The sequence below is a fragment of the Felis catus genome, chromosome B2 (assembly GCF_018350175.1).
Source record: "Felis catus isolate Fca126 chromosome B2, F.catus_Fca126_mat1.0, whole genome shotgun sequence".
Lineage (NCBI taxonomy): Eukaryota > Metazoa > Chordata > Mammalia > Carnivora > Felidae > Felis > Felis catus.
Genome location: NC_058372.1, coordinates 41,778,990 through 41,797,181, shown reverse-complemented (window position 1 = coordinate 41,797,181; position 18,192 = coordinate 41,778,990). Strand labels below are relative to the sequence as shown.

At 52.4% G+C, this 18,192-nt stretch overlaps 1 long non-coding RNA gene across 1 annotated transcript; it reads left to right on the top strand.

Moving 5' to 3' along the window:
* Positions 1–10,155: 10,155 nt before the first annotated feature.
* On the top strand, positions 10,156–13,228 carry LOC109500164. The gene is made up of 3 exons (XR_002157804.3): positions 10,156–10,795; positions 12,023–12,086; positions 12,926–13,228. It is a non-coding gene; the product is annotated as an uncharacterized LOC109500164 (long non-coding RNA).
* Positions 13,229–18,192: the final 4,964 nt, after the last annotated feature.

The following is an 18,192-nucleotide window of genomic DNA, read 5'->3' as shown; positions in this document are numbered from 1 at the left end:
GCCTGGTTCAAAGAAAGTTTCCCGTAGAGCAATTGCCTGCACTCTGTGGCTTTCAGGAGAGAACGAGTTCATTGAACTTAAGGGCAAATCTACACTCTCGTCCTTCCTCTGCAGAGATAATAAAGTTAATGGGATTATTTCCTATGCCTGAGAATAGGGCCGCTAAGAAAATATTGTGGAGGGAAGGATGTTTGCAAAGGCCGGACCGAAAGGACAAATCTTTGCCACCAGGAGGAAGTAAAGGGTGCGTGTCCACAGGCTCTGGAGGAACCGTGCCACGGGGGCCTCGCCTTGCCCAAGCCTGCTGCGTGCCCGTGTCCTGACTTCCCTCTGCCTCACTGGGCTCGGATTCACACAGATGGCCAGATGGCAGAGCCGCCAGTCCTCTCTTCCGGGTCTCCAGCCTGCCGATTAACTGGCTAATTGGTTAGATGTTAGGAAAAATGTTCACCCGAGACCAGGAGAAGGCCCAAGCCGGACCGGGAAGATGGTCTGGGTCACCGCTGCTTGGTAACGGGGGAAACTGACGTCCTCATTTACACTGAGGTGAGCTTGTTACAGGTCGTGTGGCCATTCTGGCAAGGCCGGGTAGGGAAACTAAGGCACGGAGCTGGGAAACGACTCGCCCCGGTCCTGTGGCCAGCTGATGGATTGTAGTGGGGGGAAATAGGCTCAGAGAGGAGAAATGCCTTGTCCAGGCTCCCACAGACTGCTGGTGGAAAGCCTGGGGTTGATCCAGGTCCCTGACCCCCAGAACGGAGCCGGCTCTGTCATCAACCCTGGGTTCCATCCCCGCCCCCCACGCCCCCACCCATCCCCAGAGAGAAGCTTCAGAGAATCCCTGCAGCCCCTCTGTGTTTGCTGAGTCTCAGTCATCCCTGACGGTGTCTCTAAACCCCCGGCTCAGTCCCTTTAGATCTTATCGACCCAGCCCCTCTGAGGGCTCCCCACCTGGACCATCCTCAAACAGCATCCGTGTGCACAGGTGCACGGGTGGGCGGCATGCTGGGCATTCCAGCAGGGGGTAGACAATGGCTGGGTTAAGAGGGTCATCTTCTTTTCGCACCTCCTGATTCCTCGAGTTTGTAAATCATTATCCCGGGCTGCACAAAGCAGGCATTGAGCAAGCCTTGTCGCTGCCCCTTGACATGGCAGGCAGAGGCTCCTGGGGTCTCTGAGTGGCTGGGGGCTGGCCCCCGGCCCCCACCCCCCTCCCGGGCACCGGGATTGGGTTACCCGTATAATCCCTGCCCCTCCATCCTCCCTCTTTGTGCCCGTTGTAATTTATAATCGAGGGGCATGATGCAACCCGCTAATTACATTGCTCGATTTTGAACACATCCCGGCTTCCGTGACTCAGGCGGCAGAGGGAGGAGGGGAGCAGCCGGCTCCGCTCTGTGGCTTATCAGGGCTGGGTTATTCTGCTCACACCCGCTCGCTCACGCCTCCCGGCCCTCAGCCTTTGTTAACCAGAGCTTGCATCACCTCCTGCTTTCCATTTCTCCCGGAATTTTTTTAACGGCCCTTTTTTATGAGCCACTCTATCTTGTTAGCTAATGAATGATTGCGGGGCGGCGATGGGGATCACTTTGTGTTGTGTCTCTATTAAATGTTACATGATTGCAATTATGAGTTAACAAGGGACAGCTAATAAAAAATCATCTATTTTGCAGCCTGGGGCAGACATGGGACTCACTGCCTGATTCCCAGGCTGAACAATTCCGAGCCCTGGGGACCACAGGCTGGATGAGGAGTCTGCTGAGGGAAGGAGGGATGCTCCCGGGCCATGGGGGTGCAGCTGACGAGAGGGCAAAGGCTGTGTCTCCAAACCCCTTCGGAGGGCTCCCCGCCCATCCAGAGAGGTCGGGCTCCCCTAGGCAGGTGTTCGGACTATTGTGGTTCCTTCTTGTCAGCCCTTCCCGTGTCTGCCGTTGCCCCCACAGCCCCTCTCCGCACCCCAGCAGAGGGAGCTTCTAAAGATGAGGCCAGCCGTGTCACTGCCCTGCCCAAACTCCCTTTAGTGGCTTCCAGACTCTCCCTTTATCACTGGACCCTCATTTCAACTCTCTGCTTTCATTTAGCCATTCCCATGGCGTGCCTGTCCTCCCCAAATCCTGTTCAGGGTGGGCTGGGCCCCTGGAAGACGAGTGGCCTCAAGAGATGGGCAGGAGGAATATCTGAGTATTGGAAGGGGTGGTGGGCACCGAGGACCGGTAGCCAAGCCGTCATTTTCCCGTGGAGGAGTCCCAGACTCACCCGGTGGTGCCCAGGACCACGGGGCTTGGAAACGGAGTGACGTTGGCCTCTTTGTCACTGCTCCAAGGAGGCAAAAGGCAGGCTGGGGTCGTCCCCTGGGGGCTGCTGTGGTGTGTCCCAAGAACGGCCACTGAGCGTCTGCGGGTGCTGGACCCACAGGAGATTCTCAGTAAATAATGTTGGGCAGGGAGGGGAAGGGGCACAGATGATGTCCACAACCCATCAAGAAGAGCGCGACTCGCGCCCGGAACACAGCCCGTTCACCTGGCTCACAGCTGCCAGGCAGCGGGACCGGTGTCTCTTCTGCACAACCAGAGACACGGCAGAGCCTGTCAGCGAGGAGCGTCCGGTGGGCAGAGAGACAAGACCGCTGGGTCCGGGTCCGGGCAAGTCACATCCTCTCCCTGGGCCCGGGTTTCCCCTCCATTCCAGCTCCCACCCTAGGATTCTGTTCAGCTGTTGACACTTCTGCCTCCAGCCACCCAGCCCCACGGCACTTAGGGAGCTCACGCGGTAGGGGCTGTCCTCGGCCGGCTTGGCTTTTAATAGGCACTCACTACATGCCGAGCTAATAAGCGGCTGAGATGAAATGTTCTCCTCGCACCCACTCTGTGCCAGGCTTCCTCCCCGTGCTCCCTGTGTGTCACCAGGGATCCTCCCAACAATGCTACTGGGGAAACGTCTCCATCCTCACTTTCCAGCTGAGGCAAGTGAGGTTGAGAGAGCTTAGGGCTGGTGTCCGTCGGGGTGGGGCTGGTGTTGAGCCGTCCACACGCATGGGCTCTGGGCCAGAAGCTGAGGACGGACCGAGGGCCTCCCTTCCCGGCTTCTTATGGCCTGGGCGGCAGCAGGCAAGCAACCGTGGGGTGGGAGCTGGCAGGGGCGACCGCAGGCTGGGCGACAGAAGGAACACAGTCTGAGGACACCGCTGAAGTGCATCTTCAAACACTGCGGCCGCGCTGTGGGCGCCGGGAAACCACAGCCGCCCACAGCTCAGCAGCCGGGGCCAGCCCAGGGCAGGAGGCCGAGCTGGCAGCGACAGGGCGGCTGAGGGGCATGCAGAGCGCCAGGAAGGCAGGGAGCGGGCAGGGCTATGCCAGGCGCACCCACAGAAAGCCTCAGCCAGTGGCAGGGTTGGCTACATAATTTTCTGGTCCCTTGTTCAAAACTAGTTAAGAATTTCAAGATGGCAACATCAGCGCTTTAAACTGACCTTGGGGCCCTGGTAAGTCCTGGCCAACAGGGGGTTTGCCAGGCTCTCAGCTCCTGGTCTGTCTTGCATGGCACTTGGGGGGTAGATACCATGTCAAAGGTCCGGCCCCTCGTTGTCCAGCAGGGCCCATGTAACCCAAAGTACAGGGCGTGGCAGGGTGACAGAAGGTCCAGGCATCAGGAAGACCCGTGCTGTGGACATTTTCAGAAGCCGTGTGGACAAGGCCAGGCCAGCCCACTGCTGGGACGGCAGGCAGGCAGGCAGGCAGTGTCGGACCTGCTTGGTGACTCATACCCACCTGGCTGCTCTGAGATCCTGTGCTCCTGCTTCCACTATGAAGATGAGGGGAGAGGTTCTGAGCCCTGCCCGAGGTATCCAGAGTCCCCGGCCGGGCTGCCTACAGACCTGAAGCCTGCAGGAAAGCCCAACGTCCTGTGGGTGCCCAGAACTGGGCAGGTAGCTTGGCCTCCAGTGACCAGTATGCCGTCACCAGAGAGGAGCTTGGAGCCTGCCTCCCCCAGGCTTGGGCAACAGGAATGACTGTGTCTTCTGGCTCACGGCCCACCTCTACCCTGCATTCGGTGTCCCTATGGGCCTAGGCTGAGCCCCAGTTTGTGTCCACCACCACAGTCCCCAGCAGAAGGCCCAGCATACAATGAGTGCTCAGGAAATATGGTTGAGTGGACGTACGAAATAAGAGGACATCCACGCCTGTCTCATTGGTCTCAAGGCTGACACTTAGCTGGAAGGTCAAAGAAAGGAAGTATGTGCTTAGTTGGCAAAGCGGCAGGACCTCCTCCATGCACACATGGGCCATGCGCACATCTGCATGTACACGAGTCCTCGCGGGAAGGCCTGTGTGAGGAACATACGTGCATAAGGCGAACTCATCACATACACAGGGTGAAGATACAGCTATGTATGCACGTAGGTGTGTGCTTGCACACACACACGTGAGATGTACACATGTGGGGGGGGCACGGTGCACGAGATGCATGCACGTATGCGTGTTTTCGGGTGGGAGCCTCCCGTGCCCACTTGGCGAGCGCCTGTATGCACAAAGGCGCTCCTCTGAGGGTTGGACTTCGTCTCTAAGCTGCTCACCCCCCAGCCCCCATCCAGGAGCCAGACTTGCTCACGGCCTGGGGAAGGTGGAGAAGTGGGGTGGCTGGGAGTTCAGGCTGCCCAGTTAAGTCTGGACTCGGCCCCCTCACTCACTGTGTGTCTTTGGGCAAGTTGCATAAACTCTCCTTGCCTCAGTTTTATTATCTGTAAAAGGGGCTCATGACAGCACTTCCTTCATAAGCTACAAGGCAGGAAAATTGGTGCCTGGCACCTGGTAAGGACTCAACAGAAGTCAGTGATAATTAGTACCCTGGGGGGGGGGGGGGCTGCTGCTACATCAGGCACCAGGACTAGGACTGAGAACTGAGAACAGGGTTGGGGCCTGTATCCATCCATCTCCATGAATGTGATGGGCAAGTTCTAAACACTGGCTGCCCTGGCCTGAGGAGAGGAGGGGAGGGGATGGCCCCTGACAGTTCCCTTCAGACTCCACAGAAGACCTGGGGAGGCTGCTAAGGAATCCCCAGATTGGGAACACACACACACACACACACACACACACACACACACACGGCAGGGCACGGCAAGGTAGGGGCAGCTTTTTAAAAACAGCCCTCCTGGGACAGTGGAACTGGGCCCCAGGGGCCACCCACCCACTACAGGGACTGGTGGCCAGCTAGGGACGAGGTAAATCACCCGCGATTGCCCTCTGGAATGCGGTCGCTGTGAAAGGTAACACGCATATTACTGCTACATAAACACAGTTAAACTATTTACCATGGCCTGGGCCTGGCGGCCCCAGGAAGACCCTGCCATGCGGGGGTGGGTGGGCCCGCCTCAGCTCTGCAGGCCACGATGGTTGGGAGCAGGATTTATTTTGGCAAGATCCAGATCCTCAGCGCTTTCCTGCTGCCACCCAACCAACGGCCTGGCATGGCCCGAGGGAGGCATCTGCTCACAGGCCAGAAAAAACGTGTTTTGAAATTATGGAAAGTAGAAGAACAACAAAATCTCCTCTTTGTTGTATTTTAGCGCTCATCCTTTGACCCACTTTGTGGAGGTCACTTTTTCAAGTAAGCAGAAGCTTTTGCCCCAAAACCCAAGAATGCACTGGGGGCAGATCTCCAGGCAAGATCCTGAGAAAGAGGATTGAGACCTGCTCCCGAGGGCCCCCCCCCCAGCATGCGGGAAAGAAGCAACCCCTGCCCGCAGCAGCCTCCAGTCTGAAGGTGGAGCCCCAGCTCCTGTCCTCAGCCCCCTCCCTGCTCTTGCCTAGTCTAAGAGTGGAGGCACAGTTCTGTTTGTTCCTCAGAATGGGGAGCCCCTCCCCATGTGAAGGGTGGACTGGACCACCTGAGGCTCCAGGCCTCAGATAGACTCAGGGAACAGGCTCTCCTGCGGGGCACAGTGGCTGTGGCCACTCAGGCCTTCCCAGCGGAAACATCCCTGCGTTGTTCCTTAGATTCATTCTGAGCAGGGGCCCTCTTCTGCCTCTGGTGCGGGTTCCGGCCTTGGTCCATTTTCTTTCTCCAAATGAGCCATCGCCTCCCTTTTTTTGTTGTTGTTTAAAAGCTTCCAGGGTCACGAAAGAGGTCACTGAAGCTGACAAACGCTAGAGGGATTTACTACCAGGGTGTGGAGGCCCAGCCCACCTCAGAGCCTCCTCCCTGGCCCCTCCAGGCCTTCCCCTGCTCCTGGGGCTGCCCCTCCATCCGCTTTCTGTGTTTGTTCCTGTAGCTTCTGCACGTGGAGTGCACCCCCCAACCTTCCCGCCCAGTCACCATGGCCTTCTGCCTCCCATCGTCTACACAGCCCAATCCAGTCCATCCAGATTAATCTGCTTGTCCTCCAGCAATTCCACTAGTAGTCACCATCATTAATTGAAGGCCTTTGCCACGCCTGACGCTGGCCTCGTTGGCTCATGTACATACATTCTCTCCAGTTTCCCACCACCACCGGGTAGGTGGGAATTTCTGGCCCCGTTACAGCGATGAGGCATCTGAGGCGGAGAGATGCTGTATTCTCCCAGGTCACACAGCTGGCGGGTGGGACGGGGGTCTGACGGCCGTGCTCGACATGTCCGCTGCACCACCTCGCCTGCTCGACCCCACGCCCCACGGAACACGGAGCAACCCGTTCTCTCTTAGGCGGGGTCAGAAAGGGTTCCGGGGGGATTTTGTTTTAGTAAGTGAGGGGAGTTATCATTCAAAAAGTTTACCTCAGAAGAGAGCATTGACTCCGATCATGCTGCTTGTTCAGTGCATTTTGTTCTCGTCTTGGATCTACATTTTACTTATTTCTCTAAAAAAAAATTTTTTTTTTTAATGCTTATTTATTTTTGAGAGAGAGAGACAGACAGAGTATGAGCAGGGGAGGAGCAGACGGAGAGGGAGACACAGACTCTGAAGCAGGCTGAAGACTCCGAGCTGTCAGCACAGAGCCCGATGGGGGGCTCAAACTCGCCAACCATGAGATCATGACCTGAGCCGAAGTCGGATGCCCAACTGAGCCACCCAGGCACCCCTATATTTTATTTTATTAACGGGTACAAAGTGGAAAAGGCCAGAAAGCCAGTGTTTGTCTCTCCCCTGCCTCAGTGCCCTTCTTTCCAGTGGCATCAGCTGTGGTGAATCTATGCAGAAGTATCCCCTGCCTCTAGAACATTCTTGCCCAGCTTCCTGTGGTTCTATTCACTCACGTGCACTTTTAGAGTCAATTAAACTCATCATAGCAGAATCACACTGCTTTTTTACCCACTTTAATCCAATTATTCTTTCAACTTGACTTCAAATAACATTTTTAAGATAAACTCTTTGCTTTAGAATAGTTTTAGATGTATAGAAAAATTGCAGGCAATGTGGAATTCCCATACACTCCACACCCACGTTCCTCTATAATAGACATTTTAAAATTTTTATTTGTTTATTATGAGAGAGACAGAGACAGTGTGGGCAGGGGAGGGGCAGAGAGAGAGAATCCCAAGCAGGCCTCATGCTGTCAGCACGGAGCCTGACGCGGGGCTCGAACCCACAAACTGTGAGATCATGACCTGAGCTGAAGTCAGACACTTAACTGACTGAGCCACCCAGGCGCCCCAATACATTATTATTAACTCAAGTCCATACTTGTTTCATATTTACTAATATCTTTTTTTCTTTTGCACGATCCCATCCAGGACACTGCTTTACACAGAGTTGTTGTGTTTCTTTAGGCTCCTCTTGGCTGTGACAGTTCCTCGTTTCCTTGTTTTTGATGACCTTGACGGTTCTGAGCAGTACTGGTCAGGTATTTCTGTAGAATGTCCTCAGTTAGGAGTTGTGTGCTGTTTTTCTCATGGTTAGGCTTGAGTTACGAGTTTATGAAGGAAGAATACAGAGATAAAGCACCATTTTCGTCACATCATATCAAGGATACAAACTACCAACATAACTTATCACTGTGGATATTGACCTTGATCATCTGGCTGAGGTGGTGTTTGTCAGTTTGCTCCCCCTTCCCTTTCTATAATGTTCTCTTTGGAAGGAAGCCACTACAGTTAACATTGAAAGAGTGAGGAGCCGTGTTCTCCCTCCTTGAGAGTGAGACATCTACATCATTATTTGGAATTCAGTTCTGCACAGATTTGTCTTTTCTTTCCCATTTATCTATTCAATCATTTATTTATATCAGTATGGACTCGTGGACATTTATTTTATACTTTGGGTTATACTCCAAACTACTTTATTTCATTTCTCAAATTGTTCCGTCTTTGACCACTGGGAGTCCTTTTAGTTGGCTCCTTTGGGGGGTTGGGGGTTCTTTTACTTTCTGACACCACAAGATTCTCTGGCCTCATCTTGTATGTTTCCTGCCCCAGTCCCAGAATCAGCCCCTACTCCAAGAAGTCCTGGATTGTAGAAACCAAAATCTGAGCACTAGGTGTGCTTAGCGTTATTGGGGTATAGTTGCTTATAGACCTTCCCAGCTGACAGAGAAAGGAAACATATGTGTGTATACTAACCCACGTTTATACACATTTCTGTATTTCTTATGTAACCATCCGCATCTATATTAAGTTAAACACGAGTTCATACTGATGCTCCCAACTCTGTTACCACACGGACGGTTCTACCCTGCTTCCCTTAGCTCGTCTGTAATGTTTCATTCCAACAGTGGAAGACCTGGCTCCCAGCATCTGCTATCCGTTTACTTAATTTAAGCTCAGCTCCAGTACACATGTATGTCATTTCGGATTGTTAACCGATATTTCTACGGGAAACAACTCGATCAACTAGAATACAGTGCTTATGCGCTGTTCCTTTGTCTTTGATCTTACTGACTCCACTCATTTCCAGAGTGACTTAGCATCTTTTCTCCCATCCCCTTCAGTGAGGTGGTTTTAAACTTTTGTAATAGATTCTTTTGTCACGTTCTCCATTCTGTCCTGAGATGCCCTAACCTCCTAAGTGATTTTTTTTTAATTTTTTTTAACGTTTTTTATTTATTTTTGGGACAGAGAGAGACAGAGCATGAACGGGGGAGGGGCAGAGAGAGAGGCAGACACAGAATCGGAAACAGGCTCCAGGCTCCGAGCCATCAGCCCAGAGCCTCGGGCTCGAACTCACGGACCGCGAGATCGTGACCTGGCTGAAGTCGGACGCCCAACCGACTGCGCCACCCAGGTGCCCCTAAGTGATTTTTTTAAATTGACATACATTAAAGCTCAGTCTTTGTGCTATAAAGTTCTGCGGGTTTTGACAATCACTGTATCTTGTATTCACCATTTTGGTATCACACAGATAGTCCTGCCATTCTAAAATATTTCTTGTGCTTCATCAATTCAACTCTTCTCCCACTACTGATGTATTTACCATCTCTATAATTTCCCCTTTTCCAGAACGTCATATCAGGGAATTATACAGTACGTAGTTTTTTCAGACTGGCTTCTTTCACTCAGCAATACTCATTTAAGAATTATCCACGTCTCTTTGTGTGGCTTGATAGCTCATTTCTTTTTTATTGTTAAATATTGTTAAATTGAGTCAATACACCACAGCTTATCTATTCACCTATTAAATGACATCTTGGTTACTTTGACAATGATATTTTTGTCAATTCTGAACAAATTGCTTCTATAAATGTTTACGTGCTGGTTTTTGTGTGGACATAAATTTTAAAATCAGACGAGTAAATACCTAGAAGTGCAATCGTTTGATCATATGGCAAGAGTATTTTTTGTTTTACAAGAAACTGCCAAACTCTTTTCCAAAGGCTGTACCATTTTGCATTTCCATCAGTGATGAATGAGAGTTCCTGTTGCTCCGCATCCTCCCCAGCAGCTGATATCGTCAATCATTTTTGTGGATTTTAGCCAGTTGATTAAGTATATTGTGGTTTCTTGTTATTGTTTTAATTTGCATTTCTCTAATGATAAATGACATTGAGCATCTTTTCATATGGTTGTTTCCTGTCTATATATCTCCTTTGATGAGCTGTCTGTTCAGACTCTTTGCTCATTTTTAAATTGGCTTGTCAAATAACTTTCTGATTGTCTAAAAAAAAAAAATCAAATCCACCTCTGAGAGAGGAGGGTCCAACTTAACTGAGCACTGTCAGCATTTAGGTGAGCTACCTAAGAAATGTTTGTGGAATGACATTCCATGGAGACCTGGAAGCCCAGAGCTAAAAGACACCTCAGAGTTCTTTTATAGGAGAGGAAAATGGGGTTTTGAGAGGGGACGTGGTGGAGTGGCAGAGGCATTTACTACTCACCACATACCCACATTTTCCCCGCCACTCCCCCGGCCCCTCACCGCTACGTGGGACTAGGAGTAGTCCTTAGGCTGTGAATGGAGATACTTCTGGGCCAAAGCACTGAAGAGCCAGTAGATAGCTAACCTGCTCTTTTCTGTCCCTCCTGGCATAATCAGGGAAGCCATGTGTTGAAATTTGGGTCCCTAATCAACCCTGTAGAGCAGAGCCCCTGCCAATCTGCCGTGGTTCAGTCGTGTGAGCAAGAAAGAAACCTTTGTGGCGTGAATCCAAGATTTCAGAGTTAATTTGTTAGTGCAGCACCGCATGGCCTATCCTGACTCACACAGCCAGTTATTGGGTCATGCTTTTGGCATAATGCTTATACAATCAGAGTCCCCCCAACCTGGTGGTGTGCTGGCCCCGGGGGAAAAGCTGCTTAAAGAAGAGCGATTATTCAAGTGAACTAACATCCACTGAGACCTATCACGTGCCTGGCCCCGCGTGGGCCCTGAACCTTCATTATCTCAGGTCTGTCCAGGGAGAAGGTCCACCTCTTTGCTAAACTGTCTACTCTTGCCATTCACTCGGCCTTATCTCCCAGATGACACACAGGGGTTGACATATCATTGGAGCTAAACTTCTCAACAATACAACAATCCCTATGGGATACGAAGGTAGATCTTCCCACCTTCAAGCCCTCAAAAGTCCCAGAAACCGCGTATCCCCCAAAAGTTTTATCTAATAGGAAGCAAGTCTCTGAAGTTCTGTTCTACCTTCTGCTACATCTTTTTTTTTTTTTTTTTTTCCAAATTCAGAACTGGCTTTCTGCTAATCCCATCCTTTCTAGAGAGGAAAGACATTCTCATCCCCTGGTCCAGAGGACCAGCACCCACCAGCATTTCACAACCCTCTTCTCCAACCCTGCCCTGCCTGAAGCAATTTGCCCTGGGCTGGGCCTCTGATAGCAGGCCACAGGGCTCTGCTGAAACATCCACACTATCCTAGTCTTCTAATCACACTATCTGGAGGCAGGATGCAGCCCACAGGGCCGGGACCGAGCCTTTCTCCGTGTGAAGTGAAGTGATGCTCACACGACTCAAAATCAAGACCTTGACCTCATTAGTGCAATGTTCTGGTCAGCAGGCTTGCGGAAATGTGATGATGCTAATTAGGTGCTGATTTATTTAATCCCTGTTCTTGTGAAATGCATGCATTTGCCTTCCCCTCCTTTCCCCAGGGGCTATAAACTCCTGGGGGTGGGGCACAGCAGGGGGTAGAGCAGGAGGGGGAAAGGACCAGACTGGGGTCCCCCAGACCTGGATTCGATTGACTTCCTGACTGCTGTGACCCTGGGTAACCTTCCTGAGCCTGGGATTGGGTAAAGATTATAGGCTTGGCACTGTGCCTGGCACGTAGGAAGCTCTCAGTAAATTATAGCCATTATTATCTTACTGTTAATTATTGTTTTATTCTATCAACTGAAGAATGATTTTCCATTGCTCCCTCTTGATTCTTCAGAGGCAGTAATTTGTAGACCAGTATGGCCCAAAAGAACTTTCTGCCACCATGGAAATGGTTCATATCTGCACTGTCCAATATGGCAGCCGCCAGGCACTTGCGGCTACTGAGCACCTGACAGGTGGCTCATGCAACTGAGGAACTGAGTTTTTAACTGGACTGAATTTTATTGCAAAGTGAAATGCAGAAGTCCCTGGTTTATGATGGTTCAACTTATGATTTTTTGACCTTACACAGGTGCAAAAGTGATTGCCTTCAGTAGAAACCAGACTTCGAATTCTGAACTTGGATCTTTTCCCAGGTTAGCGATATGCGGTACAATAATCTCTTATGATGTTGGGCAGTGGCAGCCCCAGCTCCCAGGAGCCAGCCATGCTATCACGAGAGTAAACAGCCCATAGGCTTACAATGAGTCTGTCCCCAACCAGTCTGTGTTTCACTTTTGGTACACTCTTCAGTAAATTACGTGAGACGTTCAACACTTTATTATAAAACAGCCTTCGTGTTATTAGATGATTTTGCCCAACGGTAGGCTAATGTAAGTGTTCTGAGCACAGTGAAGGTGGGCTAGGTGAAGTGATGCTACTCAGGATGTATTACGATACTTAGCTGTATTAAATGCATTTCCTACTCACAATATTTTCAATTCACAAAGGATTTGTGGGTTATAACCCATAAATAAATCACAAAGGATTTATCGGGTTATAACCCCCATAAGCCTAGGAAGATCTCTAGTCCCGTGAGTTTAAATATTTTTTTAAGTTTATTTATTTTATTTTCAGAGAGAGAGAAAGAAAGAGAGAATCCCACCCAGGCTCTGCGCTGTCAGTGCAGAGCCCAACACGGGGCTTGAACTCATGAAATGTGAGATCATAACCTGAGGTGAAATCAAGAGTCAGACGCTCAGCTGACTGAGGCACCCAGGTGCCTCTCTAGTCCCATGAGTTTAGTGGCTACTGTATAAGGCACTTCAGGTGTAGAGGGTAAGAGCACAGGCTCTGGGGTAAACCAGCTGGATTCCCATCCCACTTCCTTCCTGTCAGACTTTGAACCAGTTACTCGGCTCTCAGTTTCCTCATGGGAAAATGTGGATATCATGACAGAGCAATTTCCTCCCCATCCACAGTTTGCTTTCTGCAGTTTCAGTTATCCGGGGTCAACCACGGTCCAGAAGCAGCTGACCCTCCCTCTGACACGGGATCAGGTTGGTAGCGGCCTCACGCTACATCACACTGCGTGTCACTCCCCTCAGCTCAGCTCATCCCCTGGGCATGTTATCATCTCACCTCAACCCGAAGAAGAGCGAATGTGCTACTGTGAGATATTTCGAGAGAGAGGGAAAGGGACCTCATTCACGTAACTTTGTTTTTTCACGTAACTTTGATAACAGTATGCTGTTACGGTTGTTCTATTTTATGGTTAGTTATTGTTGTTCATCTCATACTGTGCCTAATTGATAATTTAAACTTTGCCATGGGGATGTATGCGGAGGAAGAAACATAGTGTGTATAGGCTTCAGTGCTATCTGTGGTTTCAGGCATCCACTGGGGACTTTGGAAGGTATCCCCCATGGATAAGGGGGGCCCACTGTACTGATTTCCTAGGGTGGTTGTGAGGATGAAATGGGTTGATCTATATAAAGTGCCTTATTTTGTGCTTGGGTGGCTCAGTCAGTTAAGCGTCCAACTTCGGCTCAGGTCGTGATCTCGCGGTTCATGAGTTCGAGCCCTGCGTCGGGGTCTGTGCTGATGGCTCAGAGCCTGGAGGCCGCTTCGGATTCTGTGTCTCCCTCCCTCTCTCTCTCTGCCCCTGCCCCGCTCATGCTCTGTCTCTCTCTCTCTCTCTCTTTCTCTTTCAAAAATAAATAGACATTAAAGAAAATAATAAAATAAAGCAGCCTATTTTGGAGGTGCTTAAGGAACATTAGCTCTTATTGTTGCTGTCTTGGGCACTGATGCCTGGCCTGTAGCCCACGGACATGACTGTGTCTCCCATCCTGAGGGGCCTCTGTCTGCTCCTGCTCTGAATTTCTCACAGGCCCCAGCCCAGGGCAGAGAAAATCTGGATCCGCTGACCAGGGAGGGAAGGGGACTCTGGAATGCCTAGAGGAAGAGGAGGATGGGCAGGCATTCCTCCCCCTACAGTGGTGGTAGGCTTGTCACCTTCTGCAGGTGGGGATGCCTGCAGGGAGCGGGCTCATCTTCTAGTCCTGGGGCTCTGAGGGCAAGGGAGTCTGATAAAGGCACTTCTGTGGGCTCAGGGGAGAGGGGCTTTCTCTATCCCAATCCCCCAGGCTGAGCAGCCCTAGAAGCTGAACTGTGTCCCCTCCACGCCATCTCCAAACATGGACATGAGCTGGCCCCCCTGCCAAACTCAGTCAGAGGAGACCAGGAGTCAGGAGGGCTCCCCTGGAAAGATTCTAAGAAACAGAAGATCTGGGTCCAGTGCCAGAGTCCGGGAGCAGGGTCTTTGGAATCCCTCCTTCCTTGTCACCCAGATGAGGGACGAATTTCCTCCATTGCAGGGAATGGGTGCAAGCCTGTGTCCCTTCCCTTCAATTTCTTCCTCCACAGGGGTACAAGAGTCACATGGGGAATTCCAGATCCTGGGATTTCTTGGTGTCTGTCCCCGGAGGTATAGCCTCCTGTTCCCCAAAGAATTAATCAGCGTCAGAAGCCAAGGACCCTCTGAGGGTCTCACAGACCCACCTTCACCCTGGTTTGTTCCTCACCTGTCCCATGCTCAGCAGGAAATGGAAGGGTCTGGAGGCACAGCCAAGCCTCCTGTGTGAGGTGGCCCGAGAGTAGACCTCCTCCTTGTTCCCCAGGGTCTGGGACTCCTCCTCCTGCGGCCAGAAGCAATCCACACTTCAGAGCCACAGAGGGATGCCACAGTCCTATGGGACACGGTCTCTAAAGACAGGGCATGGGGCAGGGACCATCTTTGGTCCACTTTCCCTGATTTCAAGATAAGAGACAGCAGAAGGCACCTAGGTTAGACTCCACGAAGGACTTCCTGGTGTGGGAAATAGGAGACAGTGGGTTGTAGGAGCCAGGTATATTCAACCCTCTATGGGGGGCGGGGGGGCTCTGGCAGAGTGGGCTGATGAGAAATCTGGGATTTAAAATACACAGGTGACTTGGCTGATAGGATCTCCCAGCTGGAGTTGGAGTCAGATAGACTGAGGTTGAAATCCCAGCTGTGTCACCAACAGGCTGTGTGACCTTGGGCTAATTGTTTAATGATGCTTTTATTCAGCTCCCTCATCTGTAAAATGGAGATAAAGAGATTCACCACCCAGATTGTACTGAGGAGTGAGGGAGGCCTCTAGGTGAATGGCCCCCAGCCCAGGACCTGGCATATACTGGGTTACAGAGAGGTGGCCAAGTGTGCTCAGGCTGGGGGTTTAGGGTGCAGTGGAGGGCCCACAGGAAGGTAGGCTGGGAGTGGAAAGACCAGTCACCGCAGCCAGAGACAGCCTTGGGGTCCTTGCAGACCAAGGGATGGGCCCTCCTCCCTGTGCTAGGTTGAGAATCTCTGTTGCCCAGCCTTTTTCCAACACCCCACTTCCAAGCAATCGTAGGGGGACAGTGAGAGAACTGGGACCCCCCCCCCTCCCCGGAGATCTCTGTTCCTCCAGCAGGCCCCTTATCCCACCTCGATCTGGGAACCTTCATTTGCTCACTCAGGAAGCCCTTCGTGGGGCCACCCAGAGAGATAAGTAGTTTCCTGCAATTTTACTCCTTCCCGTGAGACCCTCAGGGAGTCCTGAGAAAGAGCCTGGGCTGGGAGCCAGCCTGCCTGGCCTGCTTCAGACCAGTGCTGTTGAGCAGCAGGGCAGGGAGGCCTTTGGTGACGTGGAGAGCGGCTGGTGGGCAGGTTTGCAGGGGACCCACGTCCCACCAGACTCAAGCATAAATTGAAAGCCCATCTGGATCTCTCAGCAGGGACAGGAAGGAAGCTGGCTTTGCTCGGTTGGTACAGTTGCATCAACAGGCTCTAGCCTGAGCACCTTTGAGGGTCTCCCTCCCCTGCGCTCCCCGCCCCCCCCCCCATGACAGAGTGAGAAGGACTCTGGCCACTGGCCTGTAAACAGCCTCATAAAGCCAGATTCCCCACTGCCAAGGAGGGAAACCAAGAGATGGTGAGGTCTTGGAAAGCCCAGAGCCGTGCGACCCAGTGGGTGTCTTTAATTCAGGTTTAGGTTCTTGGACATAATGGAACAAAGCGCTTGTCAGAAGTGAAGACGGCCTCCACTCCTTAGACCGGGGGTTCCCTGGGATCGGGGCTGTGTTCTCCATCAGCCGGTGTTGGCAGGCGGGGCCAAGCAGCTTTGAATTACTCCCACCCTCTGAATAAGAACACGGTGTCTCCAGAAGGGAGAAATCTCTAACTTGTAGTGTCCAGGATCTGAGAGTGATTCATTACCACTGAGACTAACTCTTTCCTGAAAAGCTATGGACTTCTGGAAGCTTTGCTGGTCTTCCCTAGATCTCTTTCTTCCCCTTACCTCTGCCTGTCCTTCCAGGAAGAGGAGAGCCAGGGGCTGGGCTGGGCCCACGGTGGGACCAGGTATGCGACTGAGGTATAGCCTGCGGCCCCGCTCCAGGCCCCTCCTGTTCTCCCTCTCCCCCCCCCCCCCACTTGCTCCCAAGCCAGCCCCTCTGGCCTCTCTGCAGCCCTGCCTTGCCCAGGGCTGCCCCAGCTGGGCACCCCCCCCTCTTTTGCCCACAGGGGAGGGCCCCCAGCTGCCCACTGCCAGGTACGGAGGATAAAAATACCCAGTGGAAAAACACGTGGCTCCAGGTCAAACATTAACCTGAAAGCCCTGGCATTCCAGCCACGGTGTCCCTTCCGAGGCTACCTGACCACCAACATGCAGCTGTTGACAGTGTTCTTTCCCTCTGGCCATCATTGTGATTCTCAGACCTTTACCCACACGCTTCCAGCAGGAAGCCCCCACCTGAGGACCCCAAGGGCACGGATCTGGCCAGCCTGCCCAGACTGGTAACTGCAGGGGGGTGATCCTCCCTCCGCTCGCTTGCTCGCTCGCCCGCCCGCCCAGCCCAGCTCCCAGGTGCAAACAGTGATTCTGACCCTCTGTGGGAGGAGCCCAGCTCAGAGATCTTAGTTCCTCAGGTTTCCCATCTGTTGCAAAGCCAAGTTCACTCCAAATCCGGAAGGAATAATGACTGGTGAAGGGGAGGGAGAGGGGAGAGGAAAGAGTCTAGCCAATGAGGGCACTCACAGAGCAGGACGCTGGGAGGCCACCCGAAGGAGGTGTCGGGAGAGGCAGGCAGGTGAGAAGTTCCAGCCCTGTCCCTAACTTACCCTGTGTGTCCAGCTCTGGTGTTTTCAGGGGCTGGGGAGACCAGAGGGACTGCTGTGCCCGCCGTGGGCCTAAGTGACCGTCAACACACCTCAGGACCACCTGCTATTACCAGGCAGGTGCTACTGGCCAGCATCCCCACAGCTGCCTGAGGCTCAGCAGGCCGACAGCCTGCCCTCTGCCCCCTGCTCCTCACACCTCTGGGTCTGATGCCCAGTGGTTCTAAGAAATGCCTGTGCCGCAGCCTTGAGCCTGAGCCAAATGCCCCATTTTCGGTCAAGGAAGCTTGACTGTGTACAATTTAGAGAGAGTAAAGTCCATCTGGGCACAGCGCGGCTGCCCCATCTTTCTGGCTGTCTGGAGTCCAGTGGGCCCACGTGGAGCCCAAAAAGGATTTAGGGGCCCCGAGACCAGGGAAGCCCTCCGGCCACTTTGATGTCCACGGCGGCATCGGAGTGGCACGGCGGAGAGTGTGTAAATATTAACTTTTAAGGGGAAGCCGAAGGTCTGAGTGGAGATCAGTGGGGCCTTGCCCTCCCCTCTTGGGGCAGGTGGAGAGCTGCCCCTCTGAGGACTGGCCTCTACTGGCCCTGCCCCCGGATCCAGAGTCCAGCACTGGACAGAGAATCGGGAGGCCTGATGTCTGGCCTCTGAGGAACAGTCAGGCTCGCCCAGGCACAGGAATTCCAGCCCAGAACTGTCCCCCAGGCTCCAGGAGATTTTTCCCACCAGGGTGGCTGTCACTGTGCCAGTGCAGGGCTCCGGGGATAGTGCTCGAGTGACCCAGCTGGGCCACACAGGAGACCCCATGGGCTTTGGAAGTCTGGTTTAGAGTCCGGTTCTGCCACTGAAGTTGTCACGTGGTCTTACGTGAGCTACTAAGCCTCTCTGAGCCTCAGTTACCTCATCTCTGCCATGGGGGCAATTATGTCCGGCTCTCAAAATTTTCCAAAGATGAAGTTAGCCTCTCACTTTGTTAGTGCCCTGACAAATGAAATGATACCATAGGCGGTTTTGTTCTGGTTAGATTCTCTCTCCAGCCTGGGCCTCAGTTTCCTTATCTGTGAAATGAAAATAA